Source organism: Heterocephalus glaber, unplaced genomic scaffold (genome assembly GCF_053883595.1).
Source record: "Heterocephalus glaber isolate CG9 unplaced genomic scaffold, H.glaber_assembly_v1.0 deba00001571, whole genome shotgun sequence".
Taxonomy (NCBI): Eukaryota; Metazoa; Chordata; class Mammalia; order Rodentia; family Bathyergidae; genus Heterocephalus; species Heterocephalus glaber.
The window spans coordinates 8558476-8584296 of NW_028258356.1; the positions used below are offsets into that span (position 1 = coordinate 8558476).

The following is a 25821-nucleotide window of genomic DNA, read 5'->3' on the forward strand; positions in this document are numbered from 1 at the left end:
ATTATTGCCTGTTACTTTAGATAAAGACCTGTTAATATGAAATGGAATATTTAGGATAATTTCACGCCTACATCTCTATACAAGATGTTCAGTGTTAAATTATTCTCTTCTAATCCAAAAGAACTGGAGGAAAGCGTATTTGAATAACTGGGTAGGCTGGAAGCAAGTCATTAACTGTTGTTTACTTGTGGACATCTTGAGATCCTTTCCTGACCCAGCTGGTTTGCTGAATATTTGACCACAATCCTTTGAGAGCCAGTGGTCAGTGCATTGTGTGTGATTTAGCCGAGTCAGTAGTTTTTCTAATTCACAACAGTCTTGTGTACTGCGTTGCCTGCCCATGGTTAACATTATCCAAATAATGCCACTTGATGCTTTTGAGGCAACTGGTAATCTCTATCTGATGAGGCTTCTGTGTGTTCCATTTGTTAGAATTATATGCCTCACACTCTTTCAATATTTTTCTACAACACTGTCTGAAATTTGGGGAAAAAATGGCTCTTGCATTTAAATTCTGCTTAGAAAAATGGACGCAATCCTAAACAAAAGGATTGGGTTCATCCAGCACTGCTTGTATTTTTAGCCAACTAATTGTACGCTAGGGTAACTTGATAATACAGTAATTAAATGTAAACTTTCATTTAAAATTCTCAGGTAATTTTCTCCCCTGCTGATTCAAAATTAGAAATAGTGGCAATCAACAGATAGCAACCCAAAGTAGTATAAGATGTTTTAAAATATTGGATATTCTGCACAGCACATGCAAAAATAGCTGCTCATATGTATGATTGCTGAAAAGCTGACTTTATTTTTGGTAAAACTAATAACTAGTTTCATGTGAGTACATAATTTCTAGGAAGAAACTAGGAAGAGATGGAGAAAGTGGAACATACATATGACATTTTTATCCACTGAAAATGTACACATTGGTACACAACCACTGAATTTTTATTTCTAGGAGAGAAATCAAATAATGTGTTAAAATCATTCTTTGCTTTAGATATAGTGGTGGTTTGCATATTTTCTTAGTTGCCATTAACATGGTTACTCATTTCTTGTCCTGGTATGATGTTGTAAAATCATTTCTTTATGACAAAGTGAAAAGGAAAAAAGTTATAAAGATTTGCCTTTTTGAAAATTATTTCTCAAAGCAGGGCAGACAAAGGAAGAAATCATCTATGTTGCTACAGTGAAGCTGTAAAAGTAAGACATGCTGTGGGTACAAATAGAACCAGAAACAAATGAGAGTCAGGTACAATAAGGAAGAAATTTGTTGACACTGTCACTTCATATGCTTTTTTGCTGGCATGATTAGTTGCTGGACTAAGGATTTGCTGTTTATGTCATTTAGTCTTTGGTTAGTGAGAATGTGGTAGCTTCATTGATCAGGTCAGCTGTATCACTGATGCCTCTGAGCTGCAGGTGCACTCCATCCTGGGTTGTAGAGAAATTCACTGAGTGTAGAGCATGCCATTTGGATGGATATCCAACCTTTCCTCAGCGCCTCATCTTCTCACAACTGACTTCCTCAGAGTGGACCATGTAACATAGGATCATGAAGAAGAAATGTCTGTTTTTCTATGAGCATTTTTTCAATGGGTGGTAGTAGCTGGTGGTAAGGGTTTGTGTCATGTTTGTCTTCACAGAGGAGGAGATGCTTGGGAGGAGTTTGTAGGAGACATGGAGAGGTGAAGCAGCTTTGCCTGTACAGGGCACTAAAATGAGCTGGAACTGAGCCACAGAGAACCTAGGACACAGAGTTGGAGGAGGCAATAGTTAAATTTGGAAGAGTGGACAGGGATCATATTGTGCAGTGGCTAACTGCTCGGGTAAGGGCTTAGAACCTGTGACATTTAGGAACAGAGTGATAGTCTTGTATTTTATAAAGATTCAGCCTCTAGCAAAGTGGAGAATGGTTGGAAAGGACTTTGACTTGTGAGTTGAGGTATAATAAGGAAATGCATTCCATAGTTTTGTTAAGGGGGTGAGGTAGGGCCTAAGATAATGTACTGGTGGTGAGGATGAAGAGGAGAGAATGGCTAGAGGGAAATTTAGGTGTTACTATCCCCCAGAGTTGGTAGCATTAGAATGGGGAGTGAAAGAGAATAATGAGAATCAAATGAAATAATATGTTTTAAAGTGTTTAACACAGTGTACAATACTTGGCACATGGTAAGCACACAGGAAGTAGAAACTCGTAGTTCTTTTGTTACCCACAACAACAGCAAGAAATATCTTAGAGATTCCTTTTGGTAATATCAGTAACTCAAGACTTCACCTCTGCGGAGCCCGTCTCCAAAGATAACGGCTCTGACAGGTTTCATACCCTTAGATTTTGCTTGTTAGGGAGACTGTGGCCATCTTGTAACCAGTTTATGAGAAGCCTTGACAGTAATAATGAAATAATTACAGTATTAATTTTTACATACTCTTACCAAGTGACCTGAAATATATTTTAAATATACCTGCATTTGGACCACATCCATTTATCTGTGTACTAGCATTAAAGGAGAAAGTTTATGTATGATTATTTGTCTAGAATTTTATTTTACAAGTACAGTATTTTCTTTCCCTTTGTATCCTTAGAGCTATATTTAATCCTTGCTTCAGACATCAGTATTCGTTCCAATTTAGCAAATTAGGAGATGATACTATTTACATTTCTCTTTGGTAATTCTAATAAACAACTCTTGGACAGGGTATATTTAGAGCAAAATAGACTGAGAATTGTAAGCATATTTGCTGCTTTTCTAGCATGCCTTTACATTCTAATATTTTTAAACCAACCCCGATTACCTTAAGCTGGTTTTGTTTCTTGAAGAGTCATTCATTAGCTGATTCATAGAACAAGCACTGAGTGAGGATTTAAAAGTCAATGGATTTTTCCCTTAAAATCTTAGAAAATACAACTGTAGTTTCCAAACTAGGAAACAAACATACGTGAAGCTTTGTACAAGAGTAATTATCTCTTAGGTGATGGCAGGATCAGAGATGGTACAGAATGAGGGACTGGGTGAGAAGGATACTCTCCATGTCCCTTTCAAGGTCAATAGGGTGCTTTCTGTGCTGCTGATTGTGACTTGCATCATGGTTTATTTCCGTCTTGTAATTGACTTAATCTTAAATGTAAACATGGATACTTTCTCTTAGGTATAGTCCTGAGTTTATAGGAAGCTTTTAGTTGAATAGCTTGGAGTATCATTTTTTTCTTTCATGCAAATATACAAATTGTTCCACATTTTAAAATCTCTGAAATCAAGATGTATCTCATAGTCAGTGCTACCTCTTAGTTATTTGGCAGTCTTTCCCCCCGTTTCTTAACTTTTGTTGTTTCCTGTTTTTATAACATACTAGGGGCATTGAATATTTGATGAAATACAGTCCTATACATTAAACTCAAAATTTTTGTTTTATAGTGATTTGTCTATTTGCATATGGTCTAACACTCTGAACTACTTGAAGTTTGGGACCAGTTTTTAAAATTTTTTATAATTCCCCTATTGTAATTTGAACTTATTAAGCACATAAAGATAGAATGAATGATAGAATTAATGCCTACTGGGCACTTGCTGCAAAATGATGATTAAAGGCTCATCACAAACAGAAAGGCACTCACAGAAAGTGGTCCTGGTCACATGATCTGTGTCTCATGGATCTATGTGGTGGGACTTGTAATAATACTCTTAGCTTTGAAGATTTTCTTACATACCTTTCTGGTCCATGTAGTGATTAATCTGTTAACTTTCCGTAGAACTTTTTTTCTCCATTTTCAACTTCTGGGGTAATATTTTACATGTAAATTATATATGAAATAGACATGCACATGTACATTTTATAGTCTTTCTGAATAAGTGAATATTTATAATGGTTTCAATTTTTCATAGCTCCAGCATAGTAGAGCTTTTTAAATGTGTCATTACCATATAGGCTCATGAGGGCAGTGGTCTTCTTTAGTTTATTGCTGTATGCCCAGTGTCTAGGACCATCTCTCATAAAAATACTAAATAAACATTGAATAAATTAATACTTTTAACACACTCTATCTCCATGGGGAAAGGAAAAATATCAGATTTTAAAGTTCTTCCCATTTGGCATTTTGTTTGTAGTTTGACTTAGTTTTAATTTCCAAGTTGCATGAGTTTATAGACCCTTAGGTTTGAATGGAATTTAAAGCTTTTGAGTCCAGCTTTCCTTCTACAAAACAGCTAATGAGTATTTGTCATATAAATGTAGAATGTTTGTTGGAAAGTTGTCACAGGAAGTGCATGACAGTAACACCAGTGGGAAATGACAGATTCTTCAAGTACTCCCCCCACCACCTAGCCAGCTACTTAAGCAGTTTATAAAGAAACTGAAGAAAATCATATTAAAGTGATTTGTGATGTCAGCTGAAAGGGTACAAAACTGGCTTGTTGATTTGAGAGATCAGAGCCAATTCTTCCATTGTGTTTATTCAGGCTATTTCTGTTTCATCTTGTGTGCCAGTGGAAAATGGCCTTGGGGTTAGGAGAAGGAAAGGGAAATGAGGTATTTGAGCTGCATTTTGCAGGTTTAGAGTACTGTCTTGGTTCATTTGCTTAGCTCTATTGTGATTAAATCCATATTTTTGGAAAAATGAAATAAATGTAACTTAAATTTTGTCATTGACCAGTTGACCTTGCCAACAAGCAACTGGGTCACTAATTAGTCCTTAGAGTATTTCAGACTAGAACATATCATTATTGTATATCTGACTAACATTTCCGGCAATCCAGCCCAAAAGGTCCTGAAATTTTATAGAATAATTTTGTTTAAATTTTCTCTACAGCTATCCTATTTTGTTTTTTTCTAGATAATCTTTTCTCACTTACAAAGCTCTTTCCAACTTTAAATAGTGATAAAATTTCAATTTTCTTTAATGGCATCTATTTACCTAAATTTGTCCATTGTTACTATTTTGAAATCTGCTATCATCAAGAGAGTGTCTTATTTCCTGCACATATATATCTCTTCTCATGGTCAGTTTATTTCCCAGGTTAAATAATCACAGATCTTCAACTACCTTTCAAATGCCATGGTTTTACTTACTATTCTGATACCTTAAATTAGAATCGTTTCTTTTGTTACGCCTTTTATTTTATTTTTGGTACTGGGGATTGAACTCAGAACCTTGTGCTTGTGAGGCACACAGCAGAACCACTGAGCTAAATCCCCAGCCCTTGTTATGCCTTTTAAAATGCTAGACAATAGCAACATAGAATGTAATATGACTATATATTTGGATGTAAGCATAGAAGGTTTTTTTGAAATAGGTAATGTTTTGTTCATTATGAACTATTTTTTGTTAAAAAAAACCAAACCACATTGTTCTTCAATTTATAGTGTTTGAAAATAGTCCCTAGGTCTCTGCACCTAATGTTATAATCTTTCAGCAAATCCAATGATTGTTGGTCCTCCCTCAAATGTAAATATTTATGAACAGAATGAACAAACCTCCAATTGTGTAGTTGAAGACAGTGCTAGAAAGACTGTTTAATAATATATTTAATATATAAAAAATGAGATTAAAAATGAGAAGTTGTATTGTGTTTATTTGCTCTAGACCAATTCATGTTCATTAAAATGATAGACAGTGCATCTATCTTGGAACATTGCCATTCTAAAAATAAATGCCAATATGTTTCATACTTGCAGAATTTTAGCACTTGTCTACTAAATGCCAAAGGATGACTATACCAGTATTTCTGGGTGTGGGCTGTTTTTTCACAGTAGAATGACATCTATAACAAAAATGTAAGATCATACCCTGTCTTATGGGAGTTTACCAGTTGTAATGATTATTTAATTACACCAAATGTGTTCTTGATTGGTATATTTTTAAAAGAATGTTAGGGATTGTACATGCGTGGAATTCATTTGGTTTTCTCTCTACCACTGCTCTCATCTAGTTCTTATTCTTTTTTCATTTCCCTATGGCTTTTCTAACTCTCTCTTCAATCATTTTCTCCCTCTGCCTTGCTCTGAGCAGTATGGGCATTATTTAGTCCCAGTGGTAGCATAGAGATTTAATAAATTGCTGACCTCGTGGCCACAATGACTCTTATCTGCCTGACAATTGTTAACTCCTAGTGGGCTCTGTAGGTAAGAAAAAGTGAAGATATAGAATTCACAGGAGGTGCTGAAACAGAAGGTGTTGACGACTGAGGACCTTTCTGTCAACACTTTATTTTTGCTTTTCTTGCACTGGGGCTGGATGGGTACAGATCTAGTTGGTTCAGAATTAAAGGACAGGAAGAGATTGGTAGAGTCATATTCTGTTTTGCTTTTTCATCTTTCAAAAAATACACTTTATTTTTCCCATTCATTAATTTTATTGGTACAGTTTAGGTATACAATATGCTGACATTCATTACTGGGAATGTAGACTTTATTTTTATAGTGGGTTTTAGGCTCACAGAATAAGTAAGTGGAAGGTACAGAGATCTCTATACCCTCTGCTTGCACACGTGCAGTCTCCTCCATTAGCAATGTCCCCTCATAGAGTGATATAGGGTGGTAATGTGCATTCTATGCATTTGGGCAAATATGAAATGACAGATATCCACTATTATAATGTAATACAGAATAGTTTTACTGCCCTCAAACCCATCTGTGCTCTGCCTATTCATTTACTTCTCTCTTTCCAATCCCTTGTAATCTATTTTTTTTTATTGTCTTCATAGTTTCACCTTTTCTAGGATGTCATATAGTTGGAATTATATAGTATATAGCCTTTTAGGATTGGCTTCTTTACTTAGTAATATGCATTTAAATTTCTTTTATGTCTTTTCATGGCTTGATAACTCATTTCCTTATGGTACTGAATGATATTCCACTGTCTGGATGTACTACCATGTACTCATTCACCTACTAAAAGACATCTTGGTTACTTTCAAGTTTTGGCAGTTATAAATAAGGCTGCTATCAATGCCCATGTGATAATTTTTGGGTACAACTAATTTCTAGCTCATTTGGGTAAATACCATCAAGTATGATTGCCAGATCATATGATAAGAGAATGGTTAGTTTTGTAAAAACTTCCAAAATGTCTTTCAAAAGTGGGCATATCTTTTACATTCCCACCAGCAATAAATTAGAATTTCTGTTACTTCACATCCTCTGCAGCATTTGCCATTGTTGGTGTTCTGGATTTGTGTCATTCTAATAGATGTGTAGTGGTATCTAATTGGGGTTTTAGAATGTATTTTTCTGATCACATATCATGTGAAGCCTATTTTCATATGCTTATTTGCCATTTGTGTATTTTCTTTGGGGAGGTGTTTATTACAGCATTTGGCACATTTTTTTAAAATTGAGTTGTTACTGTTGAGTTTTAGAGAATTCTTCGTATGTTTTGATAGAAATCCTTCATCAGATATATCTTTTACAAATATTTTCTCCAAGCCTGGGGCTTGTCTCTTCATTCTCTTAACTATGTCTTTTGTGGAAAAGACATTTTTAGGTTTATTATACCTGCTTTACCAGTTCATTCTTTTTATGCCTTTAGTGACTGTTATATAAAGTCATCACCAAACAGTAGGTCATCTAGATTTTCTTTTTTAAGATTTTTACACACTAGTGTTTTACACTTACATATGTAAATTTTTGAAAGGTATAAATGTATCATCAGATTCAATTTCACTTCCCTTTGGTTGTGGTTGTCCCGTTTGTAGTCATTTATTGGAAAGGCTATGCTATCGTATATTGTCTTCGGTCATTTGTCAAAATCAGTATTTCATGTATAGCCTATTTCTAGGCTTTTTATTCTGTTCAGTTGATTTATTTTTCTATTCTTTAGCCAATACCCCATTTGGCTACTATAGCTTCTATAGTACATTTTGAAGTTAGGGTGTGTCAGTTCTCCAACTTTGTTCTTCAATATTGTGTTGTCTATTATGGATTTTTGCCATTTTGGTTTTGATCACCTGCTTTGCTACAGTTGATGGCTTAGTGGGGTGTAAAAACTACTGTCTTCATTTCTTCTTAAAGAAATGGTTCTGATTGTGTGTAGATGTGAAGTTGCTGTACTAGTGATGAGGATTGCAATATATAAGGTAGGTTTGGAAGACCAAACTCTAGGAGTGTTGAGGCTGATGCCATAACTTCAGGGACATTGGTGAGATGGAGACCTATATGAAAATGTTTATGAACTTTTTATACACTAAAGGCAAGCCAGCTTTGTGGGTTACCTATTTGCCTTATTTCTGTGCAAAATTGAACTGCTATGTCTTGTTGCCTTTGCTACCTTGTGTACACCATGTTATTTCTCTTCTGTGAGGCCTGTTTGCCATTCCTGTCTTGGAGCCAGCTGGTCAATTATGGACTGAAACCTCTACAAACTCACAGAGGAGGAGGCTTCTGGGTCAATGTTCCACCACTCCCAATGCAGAGGAGGAGGCTTCCACGCCAACATACCACCACACCCAGCACAGAGGAAGAGACTTCAGGGTCAATGTGCCACAGCTCCCAGCACAAAGGAGGTGAGCCTCAAAGGCCCTAGCAGCACCGCCTCCCCTGTTGAAATGAGAAGACACATAAACAAGCCTCAAAACCAACTTCCAGGTCACCTACAGCAACCCCAAAGGGAAACAAGATGGAACAAGCTCATACTCTACCTGAACTGGCAACAAAAGAGGATCTGGAAAAAATGAAATCATAAATAATTTCTCAGATAACAGCAGAGATTATGACTATAGTGCAAGACATAATTAATAAATCTAGACAGGACACAGATAAAAAAATGGAGCTGAGAAACATGATGGAATCCCAACATAGGAAACAAATGGAGTCCATAAAACAGATGCAAACAGATTTCCAGGAGATTAAAAACTCCATTCAAAGTTTACACAGCAGAATGAGCCAATGTGAGGACAGAATTTCAGATATAGAAGATAAGATTGCAATTAGTGATGAGGAAAAGAAAAATTGCTTCAAAATTGTAAGGGACCATGAGAAATCAATCCAGCAGCTGCTAGACAATGCAAAGAAGAATAACATAAGACTGGTCAGAGTCAATGAAGAAACAGGAGAGAGCATAGATGACATAAAAAAAAACTCTTCACAGAAGTGATGGCAGCAAACTTCCCAAGCAGGGAAAAAGAACTTGACATACAGATAAGTGAGGCATATAGGACTCCAACTAGCCTTGATCAAAAAAAAAAAAAAAATCTACACATAAGCATATAATTGTTAAGATTCTAGAAACCCAACAGATGAAAAAGTTCTACAAGCAGTTAGAGAAAAGAAACAAATCATGTACAAAGGAAAGCCCATCAGAATCACAGCAGAATTCTCAATGCAAACCTTCAAGGCAAGAAGAGCTTGGAGTGATGTATTTCAAGCCCTAAAGGAAAACAGCCTCCAACCCAGATTGATGTACCCTGCAAAACTATCTTTCAAAGTTGATGGAGAAATAAGATACTTTCATGACAAAGAGCACCTTAGGAACTTCATGACTACCAAACCAGCACTCCAAAAAATTTTAGACAATATCCTAGGAAAAGACAACAAGGATCACAATCCCAGGAAGCCCAGCAGAATGAATCCATCAGGCGTGACAAGAAATTAAACACAAAGGGGGAGAATCCAACAAACTGAAAAAGTCATGACAATGATAAGTCAATATGTATGAGTTGTAACCATCAATGTTAATGGTCTCAATTCACCAATCAAAAGAAATAGACTAGCAGAATGGGTCAAAGAGCAAGATGCAACAATATGTTGCATGCAAGAAACACATTTAATTCAAAAAGAAACTCATAGACTGAAAGTTAAAGGGTGGAAAACAATACTCCATGAGACAGGAACCCCCCAAAAAAACAGGAGTAGCTATCCTCTTTGCAGATCTAGTGGATTTCAAACTGACACTGATTAAGAGAGACAAAGAAGGAAACTACATCCTTGTAAAGGGAACAATCCAACAGGAAGAGATGACAATCATAAACAATTATGCACCAAACACTAGTGCACTGAACTGTATAAAACAAATACTAATGGACATGAAAAATCAAATAAGCACTAATATAGTAGTAGTGGGGGTACTCAATACCCCACTGTCACAAATAGATAAATCAACTAGACAAAAAACAAGCAACGGAAAACTAGAACTCAATAAAACTCTTGAAAAAATGAATTTAACAGATGTTTACAGAGTGTTCCACCCCACAAAATCAAAATACACATTCTTTTCAGCTGCACACGGGTCATTCTCCAAAAAAGACCATATATTTGCTCCTAGAACATATTTAAGTAAGTGCGAAGGAATTGAAGTTATCCCCTGTATATGATCAGATCACAGTGTGATGAAATTGGAGATCAATAGCAAAAGAAACCACAAAAATTTCATAAACAGCTGAAAATTGAACAAAACACTTCTAAATAACCAATGGGCCACAGAGGAAATTAAAGAAGAAATCAGACAGTTCCTTCAATTAAATGACAATGCCAATAGAACATATCGGAATCTATGGTATGGGACATAATGAAAGCAGTCTTGTGAGGGAAATTCATAGCAGTGAATACTCATATTAGGAAAACAGAGCGAGCCCAATTAAACAACCTGATGCTGAACCCCAAGAACTCCACCAAAAGTCTTCTAGATTTAATAACCAAATTCAGTAAAGTAGCTGGATACAAGGTCAACACACAAAAATCAATAGCTTTCCACTACACGAACAATAGAGTCACTGAGAGAGAAATAGGGCAAATAATTCCTTTCACAATAGCATCCAAAAAACTGAAATACCTAGGAATCAACCTAACAAAAGAAATCAAAGATCTCTTCTCTGAAAACTATAGCACTTTGAAAAGAGAGATTGAAGATGATATCAGAAAATGGAAAGACATCCCGTGTTCCTGGGTCGGAAGGATCAACTTAGCGAAAATGGCCATACTTCTAAAACTGTTTTATAGATTCAATGCAATCCCAATTGTAATCCTAGCAACATACTTCACAGACCTTGAGAAAACAATCCAAAAATTCATTTGGAACAAAGAGACCCAGAATAGCAAAAGCAATTCTAGGTAACAGAGACATGGCAGGGGGTATCACAACCCCCAACTTGAAACTATACTACAAAGATACTGTGATAAAAAACAGCATGATACTGGCAAATAAACAGACCTGAGGACCAGTGGAACAGATTAGAAGATGCAGAAATAACTCCAGACACACTCAGCTACCTCATCTTCAACAAAGGAGCCAAACACCCTCACTGCAGGAAAGATAGCCTCTTTAATAAATGGTGTTGGAAAAATTGGGTTTCAACTTGCCAAAGACTAAAACCAGACCTACGTCTCTCACCATGCACCAAATTAAAATTGAAATGGATTAAAGATCTAAATATTAAAACAGAAACGCTGAACTGGCTGGAACAGAGGTTAGGTAGAACTGTTGAAGACATTGTTGTAGGAAAAAATTTTATAAACAAAACCTCAGTTGCCCGTGAACTAGCACAAATAATAAACAAGTGGAATTTCTTCTTACTAAAAAGCTTCTGCACAAGAGAAACTACCAACAGAGTGAAGAGACATACACAATGTAAGAAAAAATTTTCACCTGGTGTTCCTCAGACAAAGGTTTACTATCTTGAACCTATAAAGAACTTAGAAAAAGTCAGACCTCCCAAATTTAAAGACCCAGTCCAAAAATGGGCATCTGAGATGAACAGACATTTCTCAGACAAAGAAGTAGTAATAGCAAATAAACATATGAAAAAATGTTCAACATCACTGGTCATTGGAGAGATGCAAATGAAAACAATGCTGAAATTCCACCTCACTCCAGAAAGAATGGTGCTGTCATGAAATCAAGCAATAACAAATGCTGGTCGGGCGGTGGGGAAAGAGGAACCCTGCTCCACTGCTGGTGGGAGTGTAGACTGGTGCAAGCACTGTGGAAATCAGTATGGAGATACCTCAAAGAACTAGGACTGGAAGTCCCATTTGGCCCAGCTATCCCCCTGTTGGGTATCTTACCGAAAGAAATAAAAAACTCATACCACAGTGATATATGTGCACCCATGTTCATAGCAGCACAGTTTGTAATAGTTAAAACTTGGAAACAGTCCAAATGCCTGTTAATTGGAGACTGGATAAAGAAAATGTGGGTTGTTTTTTTTTTAATAAAATGGAGTACTACTCAGCCATAAAAAATGAGAAATTAGAGACATTTATAGCTAGATGGATGCACATTGAGGCAATACTCTTAAGTGAAATAAATAGAACACACATATATAATTACTGAATAGTTTCTCTAGTGTGAGAAACTGAAAGCATAAATAAGGACTAAAAGGTATAGTAGATAATGTGAAATAGAAAGAAAAGGGGCAAAGGGGAAGATGAAGTAGGAGGGGTAGAGAAGAGGAAAGAAGGGAATGGAATTAATATGAGCAAATGAAAAAATGGAAACAAAGTCTTTGTAAATAAGGAGAGATGGAGGGGTTGAAGGGAGGGCAGGGGAAGGGGGAAAAAATAAGGCCCAAGAAGGATTATGCTAACATGCAAATTTCCAATGATGAATGTCATTATTTTGTATACCTAAAATGTACCAATAAAATAAAATTAAAAAAATAGAACTGCTATGGGACATACAAAATTCTTTAGGTTTGATACTTTTTAATAATGAACACATGGATACAGTTTTTTAATGAAGAAATACTCCATTCTAGATGGTCATATCATATGACTTCTCACTTCCTAATCTGATAGTATGAATTCTTATTGTGTATCTGATTTGAATCCTAAACTGGTCCTCACTATGAATTTTAAGGTGTAGGAACAAATAGATCAGATTCAATTAAAGAACTTTCACTGTTCACCAGTATGTTCCCATTTTCTATAAAGTCCTAGGTGCCCTAGTGTTTGTGGGTGGAGAGTTGTTCGTACTTCATTGGGTTTTTGTTTCCCACTGCAGAATCAAATAGCTAATTCAAATCAATGAACTGCCTTCTTCCCAGCTGTTCTCACCCCTAGAATATTGACTGGGTTTTGTGACTTGTAATTGAAGTTTTTAAAACTCTACTACAAATATATGTGTTGAACTGTTGGAGATTCTTTTGACTTTTTTGATCTTCCTCTCTACCCCACCTACCAGTAAAACAGTGTAAGACTTAGTTGTCATGTATGCTTTTGGTTAAGTCAGCAGTGATTCATGGGGAGCCTGTTAGTTAACACACTACATGGACAAGTTTTGTACAGTTTTGGTGAATCAACAAAACAGAAAATGGAAAATACATTTCTACCTCTGGCTTTTGTGAGTCAGGAAGAACACACTACTGGTCATGGTTATGCTTTAATATCTGCCCTGCAAAAAACCCCAACAAACTGGTCTTCATTTGTGCTTATCTATTATGCTGTGAAAATACTGTGTGTGTTTTCTGCCTTAGAAAAGATTTCTGCAAATACAGCTTTAAGCACTGAACATGAATGATTGTAGAGATTGTTTTATTTATCCTAAAAGCAATATTCTTCCTGTCAAAGGAAGGGAATTAGATGGCAGAATCAATAACTCAGTAGCCATGTGGGACTTGCTAATACACAAATTAGTGTATGGTGCATAGAAGTGTGATAAGCTTGAAAGGCCATGTTCCCTCAGTATTTTATTGCCATGTAATCAAATGAAAGGATAGTCAGAAACAATGTGGTAGAGTAAAATTATACATATCATAATCTTTCTAGGATGTAAATGCAGTGGTGGCAGCTGACATCTACATGCTGGGTAGTTGTGTGACAAACTTCTGTGATAAATCACTGGTAGCATGTATGGGTTGCTTTCTAAAGCAAAAATTAGATAAAACTGGGTGGATTTTTTTCTTTTTAATAAGAGCTCATCATCCTTTGGCATGTTTAATGAGGAAGCATTGGCAAATGAACACCTGAATGTGAAATTTATTCCCTGAAATGCTCTTTTCAGGTTTCTGTGTGGAAGCATTCCCTGTGTCAATTAGTTGAGATAAAATGACATAATTTATTGACCCATGGTGATAACTTTCCAAATACACGGACCATTTGGTGCCACATAAATGAGTGCCTCACTAATTGCTCAGATTCATGCTTGTTTTTGTAATGAATGTAGGACTTGGGCTAGTCTCAGCAAAATTTATTGCTGCATTGTCCATTTCAGACTGCTTAAATATTCACTGAGTGGTATCCTGAAAATGACAATCCCCAAGGAGAAGAGTCACTGTTCAGAGGGCAGAGGTCTCCTTTTGCATTACTTTAGAATCACTCTTTCATATTCTAAGAGAAAGGCAAGGCTGGCAATTTGCATTTAAAGCATTGCTCTCCAAGGTTACATTCTGTTGAGTATATCTTTTGGATAGTGGACGTTTATCATAGTGTAACTCTCAAATCTGAAATAGCTGCTGAAAATATAGCTGAAAAGCCATCACAGTCCTGAGGAACAAGGTAATAAATCAGAAACTGCCACATGATCACTATGGTAACCGTCAAACCCTGTCACACTGCAACCATTATTGAAGGGTAGGTACAATGTTCAGTTCATCAAGTGTTTGTGATCATAAACCTGTTGACACTACAGATTTTATATGATGATGATATTGTCTTTGTGGATTGAAAGGAACTGTTATCAGACCCCATTTTAGAGAAAAATAATACTGTATTTAAGGGAACATTGCATTATTGTAGACTTAAGCTTGTTGTCAATGTCAATTGGCATAATAGAGTACTATGTAGTTTTTCTTTATAAAGTAGAATTCAGAGTTTTAATAGTGTGAAACTAAACATTTTTTTCTGGTGAAACATTTCATGCTCAGCTGTATATGCAGACATGTATAATTAGTATTCATATTGATTAAAGTTCTTTAGTTATATTTTAAACTATTATAACACTTAACATTCAATATTGGTTTGACACGATTTCCTTGCACAATTTTTCAGAAATAGAAATGTAGGACCTTAGTATAATACTCTCTGCTTTCTTTACTTTTAAACATGTACACATAATTGTGTTTTTAAATGTTACAACATGACATTTAGATTTAAATATAGGTAGCATTTCAGTAAAACTGTCAAATTTATTATGAAGCAATTAGAATATAAGGCCAATATTACTAAAGATAGAATTTTTGATTTTAAGAGTTAACTGTATTCTCAGAATTGTAGTTACAACTTCAGGTAAATAGAAATCTATATTATCTAGAGTGACATTCATATATCCAGAATGTTTTATGTGTACGTTGTGAACATTTTCAATTATATATACTCATAATAAAAAGTGGTTCTCCAAATACTTTTAATGTATAATTTGGCATTTAATTAAATCACATATCCATAAGCAACTACCTAGGGGAAGCTTCCAGATTTATTATTATAAACTTGTTAGTATTTTCATAATTGTTATTGAATTTTGATCTTTCCTCTAACTGAAAGGTTGTTGCTAAATGTTAATTGTAGTAACTACGGTAATCCCCTTGTAAAAAGAGATAAAATCTCATTAAGATCATCATAGAATAGTCACTTCTATATAAAAGATTTGATTTTCCTTCTCTTCCTTTTCCCTTTTTTTGAAAGAAGGATGAAACATTAGTGTGCACACATGTGTACATACTCATCCATACTCATCATTATGTTCTTAAAATTGTCATATCCAGGTACAGGCAGGAATTGTAAGTTGCTCACCAAAGCAGGAAAGGAGTCCAGGAGGAATGAAGGACAGAGAAGAATGGACAAATCTTTGAGCATTTCCTATCTTTTCCCATGCATACTGCTGGATTTTGAATCAATACGTTTAGTTACTAGGAGAGGAAAGAAGTACACTTAATATTTAGCAGTTTTCAAAAAAGGTTTCTCCTCGCTATCCCTCTTACTTGAATAGCAGCCTGCAGCAAGGGCCTGATGCTGCTGAAGGGTAATGGAAGTCAGTGATGGGGCTTGCATAGTGGAGGCCAAGCTGGACTGAGACTGCAGCTGTTTGATGTGGGATACTGAGCAGCCGTCAGATGTGGCAGCACTTTGCACCATTTATGCCTACGGTTAGAGTAGCTGGCTGGAGAGCAAAGACTTGGGGGCCAATTTCCTAGCTTCTGAGGCTCCATCTGAACAAGTGTTTGTAAAGGCAGCAGTCTATGTTGTTTGTTATCTGGAGTTTCTATTATTGTTATTACATAGATTCTTATTCAAAGCCACTTGACTAGCATTTACATTAGTTATGAACAATTTCAGGAAAACCAAACTGAGAAGGAAGGGACCAATATTTAATGACTTACTGGTTGTGTGCTAGATACTCTGTAGGTACGTCTATATGTCCTTGCTTTAACCTTCGGAGCACTCCCAAATCTGTTATAATTCCTGTATTTCTGATAAGGATGCTGAGACTAAGAAAAATTGAAACACCTAGAAAGTGGCTGAGCTGAAATTTTCATCCAGCTTCCTCTGACACCAAAGCTTGTGATTCTTACATCGTGTGTGTGTGTGTGTGTGTGTGTGTGTGTGTGCATTTGCATGAGTTTAAAAAAAGGTGTAACTTTTGTTTTTCTGGTATGTTTATGGATGTTCCTACTGTGTAGTTCACTACTTAGAAAGGCATTCAGTTCAGCATTTATTTTGTGGAAGCTATATGCTAGATATTGTGCATGATGCTAGAAAAGTATCTAAATTCAGGGGTTTGGAATTAGTATCAATATTTAGAAAACTAGGGACATGCAAGCTTCCTTAGCTCTAGTGGCGGTAGATTGCTAAGCAAAGCACACCTTGACATCATATTTATGGTTTGGTGTTAGGCTCCGTCCTATGATAAACTTTTAGTTTTGAGCAAACTTTTCCCCTTTGGCCTGGTTCTGTGCCAAGGTGAGGCCACAGGTGACACCTGCATCAGGCCATGCTCATGAGGATAGAATGAAGTAATGGATGTACAGGACCTGGTGTGGAGTAGATGCCACTCCACACTTCCATTCTTGCTCAATGACAGTTCCAATCATGTATAAACAGCTAAAAGTTTAGGTTAGAGTAGGTTAAAAAAAGAGGCAACAGTCAGTATTCATTTTTATGCAACTCTACTGTATGTATGTGACATTCATACTAATTGTACTGTGTTATATCTTATTTCTTTTTGGAGATTAGCTTCTCTTAGTTTACACATTTAAATTGAGCTGTTATTTTGACCACTGGAAGAAAATCAGGAAGAGAAAATGAGAAATACTATTCTCTTCAAAAGTAAATCTGTAATCAAGCCCTGATGGTTCTCCTCCCTGGACTCTGAAGAGAATCCTGTTGATAAATCAGGAAAGCAGATGCTAATTCCTTAGTATTTCTCCAGGAAGCAGGTCACACCTCCTTGTCTGTTTGTTGCTTCATGTGCCTTTGTTTCTGCAATTCTCACTCTTCAGAACATCCAGGCTTTATACATTTCACCTTCCATTACAGTGCAATGTAAACCTTGCCTCCTAAGGGTGAGCAATTGTTGCATTTCATCAGGTTTGTTGTGTTGGCCTTTTCAATTATAGGCTCCTGATTCTGCAGCCCCCACACCTGGACAGCTTAGTCTAAACAAAGGCTCAGCTCTTTCCCGTTATGGAGAGAGGCATGTGGCAAGCTGTGGAGAACACTACACTGAGATGTCTCAGTTGATGACTTTATATGAATGAAATTATTTGATTAAATGAAAAATTCTTCTTACAATAAAAGGTTAGCTTAAAAATGATAAGATTTCAATTTCATAATAAATTTTATTTGCCCAGTGCTGTCAATTGAATGTGATTACCTATGCTGCGTGTGTGTGTGTGTCTGTGTGTGTATGTGCTTTTTATCTAAAAGGCTTATGAATGTATGTAGAGATCAGATAAAATTTTGTAAGTTTTGTTATCTCAGGTAATGCTTGAAGCAGAATTGCCATGGTAAGGCATGTTTTGATAGAAATTCTGATGACATTGATTTTCCCTTTATCATCCCTATTCAGTTGTGAACAAGAGGCAGCAGCTTGAAATTCTTGTTTTGGTTAGATGAAAACTCATGCTTTCACTGAAATGTTGTATTTATTTTGGCTTTGCCTTTCCAAAGGTAAACAATAAGCATTACTGTTTGTAGAACCAGACTGAGATTACAGTAGGACTTTGTGTTTAGGTCCTAGTCATACTAAAACATATATTTGTTCACTACTTTCTAAGGAGATGAAATGGAAAAATGCATAATTGATAAACTGTGTTATTAGATGATTAGATGCTCATGTGTGTGTTTTAGTTTCTTAAGGAACAGGCATATAGTAATGATTTGTGATCTTTCTTCATTATATAAGCATTAAATGCCATTCACTTCTATAGCTGAATCTTGCAAATGTTAATATGTTGTAATTTCATTTGGTTCAAATATATTCTAATTTCCCTTGACACTTTCTGCTTGGCCCATGGATTGTTCTGAGATACGTTGTTTAGTTTCTAAATATTTGGAGATGATCTAGATATTTTTATGTTTTTGATTTTTAGGTTAATTCTACAATGGTCAGAGAATATGGTTTTGTAGGGTCAAATTTCTTTTAAATTTGTTTGTTTTTTGGCCTAGGAAATGATATATTGTGGTGAATGTTCTATTTTAATTTGAAAAGAATTATTTAGTCTTGTTGGTATAGTGTACTATCAGTGTCAAGTTGTTGGTAGTGTTTAGTTTTTCTATATCTTTACTAAATTTCTGTTTTTCCCCATCAGCTTTTGAGAGAAGCTTGTTGAAATTTCCAAGTATAACCATGGACATAACTATTTACGTTTTCTGTTCTATTGGTTTTTGCTTTTGGTGTTGTGTTGTTAGAGGCATATATAACTAGTTTTTTATGTCTCCTTATTGAATTAATTTTATCATAATGAAATTTTCTTTTTTATTTTCAGTTTTATTTATGTTTTTCTGCTATGTATTTTGTCCTATATTAATATAGCTATTCCAGTTTTCTTTTGTTTTTCTTGATTAAATTTGCATGGAATATATTCCTACCTTTTGTTTTTTAATTAATTAATTTACAGTACTGAGAATTGAACCTAGGGCCTGTACATGCTAGGCAAGCAGTCTGCCATTGAGCTATATCCCCAGACTTTAAAACATTTTTTTATTTTAAAATTTTGAGCCAGGATGTTGTTAAGGGGCCCAGGGTGAACTCCTGCATATCTGGCACTGCCTTTTATTTTTAAACCACCCATATCATCATATTTAATGTGGGATTTTTTTGGACAGCATGCAATTGTTTCATTTTGTCCAGTCTTACACTCTTATTTTGTATGTTTGGATCATTGCATTTATTGTAATTACTGATATAGTTATATTTAGGTCTACTATTTTATTCCTGTTTGTACCTTCTGTTTTTTCCTTATTCTTGTGTTGTTTCTTATCTTGTTTCATATAATTTGAATCTTTTAGCATTTGGTTTTAATTTACAAATTTCCTTTTGGCTGTCTCTTTATATTATTATTGGTTTTTTGGGGTCTGATTTAGATTATAGTATACATAGCTGACTTTGGCAGTCTACCTAGAACCCATATAGCCGTATACAGGTTTGGGTAACTCTTATCTAAAATGCTTTTGACCGGAAGTATTTCTGATTTTGGAGTTTTTGGATTCTAGAGGATTTATGTAGATGTTAGCAGTTGGATATTTCCCAAGGAACATTTCAGATTTTGACTAGATAGGGCACATTCTGGGTGGTATGGCGGTAGACTTCATTTCAGATTTTGGACTTTCAGAATAGGAATACTCAACCTGTAGTTCTTTTCCTTCTCTACTGAAATAATGTTAAAGTCTTTGTTTTCAAATGTTGGACATATTTTTAAAACTTTTGAGAAAAAAAATCTGTTTATTCTATAACTACTTTTTTCTCCCTTCATGCCTGATATAATTTTGTTTCATCAGGAAGAGCTTCCTAAAGCATGTCTCATGCCATAGGTGTGCTGGCTGTCATTTCTGCTTACTTTCCTTTGTCTGAGAATGTATTTTGCCTTGTTCCTGAAGTACATTTTTGCTGATATAATCCTGGGTTGAGAGTCCTTTTCCTTCAGTACTTAAAAAATGTTCTATTTTCTTTTGGCTTCCATGATTTCCTGTGAGAAATCTGTAGTAATTTGGATTCTCCTCTATATGTAATAGATCTTTCTTCTCTGGCTGCTTCTGGCAATTTAATTGTAGTTTGTCTATGTATGGTTTTGAGTTTATCTTCTTTGGTTTCACTGGGCTTGCTGAATCTTTGAACTAATGTGTTTCAACAAAGTAGGGATGCTTTCAACAAATTTGGGATGCTTTCAGCCATTATTTTTTCATATACTTTTTGCTTGCACCAAATATCATTCATGTCTTCCTCTGGGAATCTAATAACACAAGTTTGACATTTTGATATTGCCCCATGTATCTTTGAGATTTTGCTCATATATTTTTTTAAAAATCTGTTCTTTGGGCTGGATAATTTTTATTGATTTATCTTCAACCTTTCTGACAGTTTTTATTTTCATCTCAATATGCTATTGAGACAATTTACTGAATTTTAAAATTTCAAATATTGGTACGCGGGAGGTTGGTTATTTTTGTTCTGGTGTTTTGCTTTTGGGTCAAAGCAAGGATATAAAAGAGGAGAAACAAAACAAGTACACATTTTTAATGGTTTCTTTGTCTCTGTTGAGGACCTTCTTTTTGAACTAATTATAAGAATATTTACCATTATTGTAATTCCTGCTTTAAAATTCTTACTAATTATTAACATCATGGTCAGCTTAGGACCTGTCCGTACTGATTTTTGGTTTCCCTGTGAATTGGTCAAATTTTCCCAGTTCTTTGAATGTTGAATAAGTTTGGATTACATCTTGGACTTTTAAAAATATTATTTAATAAGACTCCGTATCTTGTTAAAATCATTCTTGAGAATATTTTTTAAAAATATTTTTTAGCAGGCAGTCAGTCTCCTCAGGTTTACATTAATCCAGTGGGGATTTTGGCCTATGTCAGTTCTGTTTTCAAAATCATTGCTTTTATTTTGGGTCTACATTATACATTTGTTTTTTTTTTTTTTTTTTGTGCCAGGAATTGAACTGTGCTGGGTTTCGGTTTCTCTGTGTTTGTGTCCTGCAAGCATATTTTGGGGTGCACCTGGGACTTGGGCGAGTCTATACATAGCACTAGAGGATCTGCTTCTCTAACTCTTTCCTCACTGAATTTCCCCTACTACATTCTGATTTACAAGGCCTGTTTTACTACTTTCTGATAAAAAGGTCTAGTATTTCTCTGTGCTTTTGAGTTCTTCCCATTTAGGGCTTGCCTTGGGATGGTGCACTAGAGCAGGAAGGGTGGGGAGTGGCAGTGAAGAGAAATGCTGATTGCCTTACATTCTGCAGCCTATTTGGATGGATTCATTTTCTTAGTTCCTTTGAAGTAAGAGATATGCTTTCTATTGAGATCACAGTAACACAATTTTTTGATTTCAGGTGTCCTCAGCAGATTGAGAGAGAACAAAAGAGGGGGAAAAAAAGACAAGGAGAGATTCCTTCCATAGTTGTCTGTTTTGCAGAGATTCATTTTCTGAATTTTTTTAGCCAGAGAGTTGTTTGTTTGTTTGTTTATTTTTGGTTATCTACACTCAACACGAACTTCTGGAATTCTGGAATTCAAGCCCACCCATGGGTCAAAGCAGGGACTTAATGAGGGAAGAAAAATTCACTATACTACCCTAGTACCAATTGTGTAAATTTTGACTTCACTTTCTAAATCATTTATTCTTATTTATGTATTTTTCTAGATTTTCAAGTAGTTTCATTTTGCATTTTTCTAGAGATTTTAGTTATCAGTGGGAGAAGAGAGAAGGTATAGTGGCGTTACTTCATCTTGGCAAGCATCAGAGGCACAATATAATAAAATATATTATAAAAAATTATTTTATTTGCTAGTAGAAAAATACTCTTATTGAAAAGTTTGAGAAACACAAAATTTGAAGAAAAAATTACCTGTACTTTTACAACTCAAAATGAAAACTTCTAGCATTCTATTTATATCAAGATCACTCACTTTTTAAGGTAAAGGTAACCTTTGTAGTGGTGATCATATTATATACAATTTTGAAACTTGATTGTTTCACTTATTACAAAGTAAAAGTTTTTAGTGTTATTAAAATCATGTTTCGAATGAGTGCATAGTTGTTCAGTGAATAAATCCATTGTAGTTTATTCCCCTATTGTTGGATATTTAAAATAATTGCTACCATACAATTGCTATGATTAACATTTTGTGTATAAATATTTCCATGGACTTAGTTTATTCTTCAGGCTATTTTGTATTGACTTGTAGTTACTATGTCAAAGGGTATGAATGATTTTTAAGGAATCTGTTGTATATTTCTAAGTTATCTAATACCAACATAGTATCCCATTGACAGCAGATAAGAGTGCCTACTTCTACCACACATCTTTTAGGTACTCATATTCAGGGCTTTGCTCCCCATAAGTCTAATCAGGACTCCTAATCAGGGCCCTGAACAGCATGAACCTAATCAAGACTCTCCTCATTACTCAGAACACTCACATTCTGAACTCTATCTTACTGCATCATAAAAAATCTTTTCTGTTCCTCATCTTTTCTCTGAGATTAGGTCATTTGTTGACCTGATAAATTAATGCCTTGTCCAAAAGTTATACTATTTGAGACAGTAACTTGGCAAGCATATGTATGTCCACCTCATTCCCTGTTTAACAACCTATCAGCACTCCATTGCCTCAGGAAAGAGTCCAAGTTTTATAGTATGCCATAAGGCCTTTCATAATCAGCTTTCTGATGCTCTTACCATTCTTGCCTCACAAGTCTTGCTCTAATTATACTAAAGTGTTTGTTTGTACCTTTTTCTTTCCTACTTTCATATCTTCATTCATGTCCATTCACCTGAGATCTTCTCTTCTCTTTCCTCCTGTCACCCTTACTACATAATTTCCATCCCATGTGAACAGAGACAGAGACATACACTTGTGAGCTCTTGGTGTCACTCTTTCTTTAGAGTGTTACTTGCCTGAACAAACCCTTTGTGTCATTTTGCTCACCACAGTAGTGCACACATTTGTTTTATCTGCGTTAAAATGATGTGTCTATGAATTTTCATCTTCAGTAGACTATGAACTCTGCAAAGAGGGGACATTTCATAGTCCAAGAGCCCAACACCATGGGAGGTACATGCAAGGAATTTAAATTTTATTACTATAGTTGAATGAATGCAGATATGTTTGCAGGAGTGACTGACTCAGAAATGTCCTTCTGCTCATCCTTAATGAGCTGTAATGCCTTAGAGGAACATCTTATTTTTTTATTGTTTGTTGACAAAATGAGTATCTGTTACTGGATTTGGTGGTTAGAGATATGCAGCCAGCTCTTTATTGCTATAGTAACTATTCATATTTGTATGGTTTGAATACTTATTTGTGGGTCTGGAATATGATAGGAAAAAACAAGTTTTTGTGTACTTTATGTTAAGCGATGTTAAAATGGAGTCAGAGTGTTTTCTTTCTCCTTTTTGTATGCTCTCCTTTCTCCAGTTTTCTACCTTTTCACATCCACCTTTTATGTTTGTGAAAATTAATTATGATTAAATTATTTTACAGTTGGCCAAAGAATTCTGAGAATCATATGGCTTAGTCCTCATAAAGCAAAAAACCAAATGAATAAATGTCAAATATATGAATGGGTATTTGAGAAAGTGCATTTGAGGCAATAAAATTATTCAGCTATAAAAATATCACTTACCTTTTTTTCTCTGTCTCTAATCTAGGGAAAAATACAGCACATCCAAACTCAGTTAAACACATATTTCAATGATTTCCAAATAGGTGTTCAGTTGAAGGTAAATAGGACTTGAAATAAAATGCAGGAAAATAAATAAAGCAGAAATAAAGTGATGAAAACTCTCACCTGATTATTGAGCTACATGTATTCTCTTTCAATCTTAACCCATTTGTGTGGAATAAAAGTTAAAAGTCAGAATCATCATATTTCTTTAAACTTTTTTTCTGGCATTCATTTCTATAATTGTTCCTCCAAAAGCTCCGTAATGGGACAAATATTTATCCTTTTCTTTTCCCATTTCCAAAAAAATACTTGTAGTAGCTTACAACTGGTTGAAGGTGGCTATAGGTTCCTTAGGCTCTGACACCACTCCAATTCATGTTATCTTTGGAAGTCAAGATGACTTTGTGGGGCTAGAGGCGTAGCTCAGTCAGTGGTAGAGAGCATACTTAGCAAGCTTAAGCCCTTGAAGTCAATCCCAACATCTCTGTCTCACTGAAGAAAAGATGACTTTGGGTTTAGCAACAACCAGCTGCCTTGGCTTGTATTATTTGCTGAGAAATTAAGCACCTGTTTTATGGTAAATACTGTTATAGACATGGAAGATGCATGATGACAAGGCAATGTCAACTCTTATGAAGTTCACATGAAAAGCAGCTCAGTGATGAAATGACCAAGTCAAAGTGCAATTGTAAATCACACTGTAATGTAAGATGTGCCATGATACATGTACTCTGGGGACATTTGGAATAAACTTACAGGATTAGGGATGATTTCTTGGAGACAATGAGAATTTCAGATGTTGATGTTGTTATTGAAATATAATTTGAGATAATAAAAATCCTTCTGTGCTTTGAGATAACGTGTATTTAGCTCTTGTAGCACTAGGTTTCCAAGTATGTCCTTACTTCTTTTTGCCTTTCTACTCTAACAATCTATCCTTTGTCTTTCTGATTTTGTATCTTTAGCATCCTGGAGTATCCAATTAGCTTTCATTGGAATCTCTGATGAAATCCCTAAGGCATGTTCACTCTGGGTGCCTTGCTTTATCCCCTCCCTCTTTGTGTACTTGGACCAAGTGGGACCAGTATGCCATCAGTGTTTGCCAACAGCGATTGCCAGAAGGATTGTTATGGGAGATAGGTTATTAAAATGAACCTGCATGCTGTCCATCTGACATTTGGCTATTGACAAATCATAGTATAAATTACTCAGAGGCACAAAAGAGAACTTTGGTCAGCAATTTTGAGAAGAGGAAAATGTGTTGTCTCTAGAGAAATTATAACTTTAAAACATGCTCTTTCACTATTTTGGAGCCAGTCCTAGTAGTCATGCACATTTTGTTTCTCTACTAGCTGGAGGAATGACACTCTGTAGCATTCCAGCAAATTGGGGTGAGTCTCTTGGATCCAGTCCCTTGGTTATTGCAAATGAACTGCAAATGCCACATTGGCTGTACAGTCTCTCCTTGAAATATACATATACACGAGGAATTACATCACCAGCAAGAGTCTATCGGTTGTGGGCATCACATATAAAATAGATTATTAAGGTACATGTTTTGGAAGGGGAGATAGATTTAAACAATTATGACATGTTCTATTTCTTGGTGTTTTCATTGGTACTGTTGACTTTAGATCCAGAATGCCTGGCTTCCAAGTCTGGCTCTGTGTAACCGTGGTAAGTTATTCAACTTCTCTGAGGCACAGTTCCCTAATATGTAAAGTGGGAACAGAATTAATCCCTGGAAGAATAAAATGAATTTAGATGCTTCTTGACTTAACATGGTGAATGTCCTAATAAACCCATTTTAAGTTGAAAATATCATAAGATGGAAATGTATTTAATATACTTCTTGCACCAAACATCATAGCTTAGCAACACAGCACACCTTATATAATATCAGTTGTTTATTCTCATTACTGTGTGGCTGACTTTGAGCTCGCAAAAGAGTATTTTATGCATATTGCTAGCCCAGGAAAAGATCAAAATTCAATTTGAAATAAAGATCCTAGTGAGTGCCTATTGCTTTTTCACTATTGTAAGGTCAAAAAAAAATCTTAA

At 35.3% G+C, this 25821-nt stretch overlaps 1 protein-coding gene across 3 annotated transcripts in view; it reads left to right on the forward strand.

Annotated features, from left to right (window-relative positions):
* Nav3 (neuron navigator 3) overlaps positions 1 to 25821 on the forward strand; it is an 813909-nt gene that overhangs the window by 27182 nt on the left and 760906 nt on the right. The window lies entirely within an intron of this gene.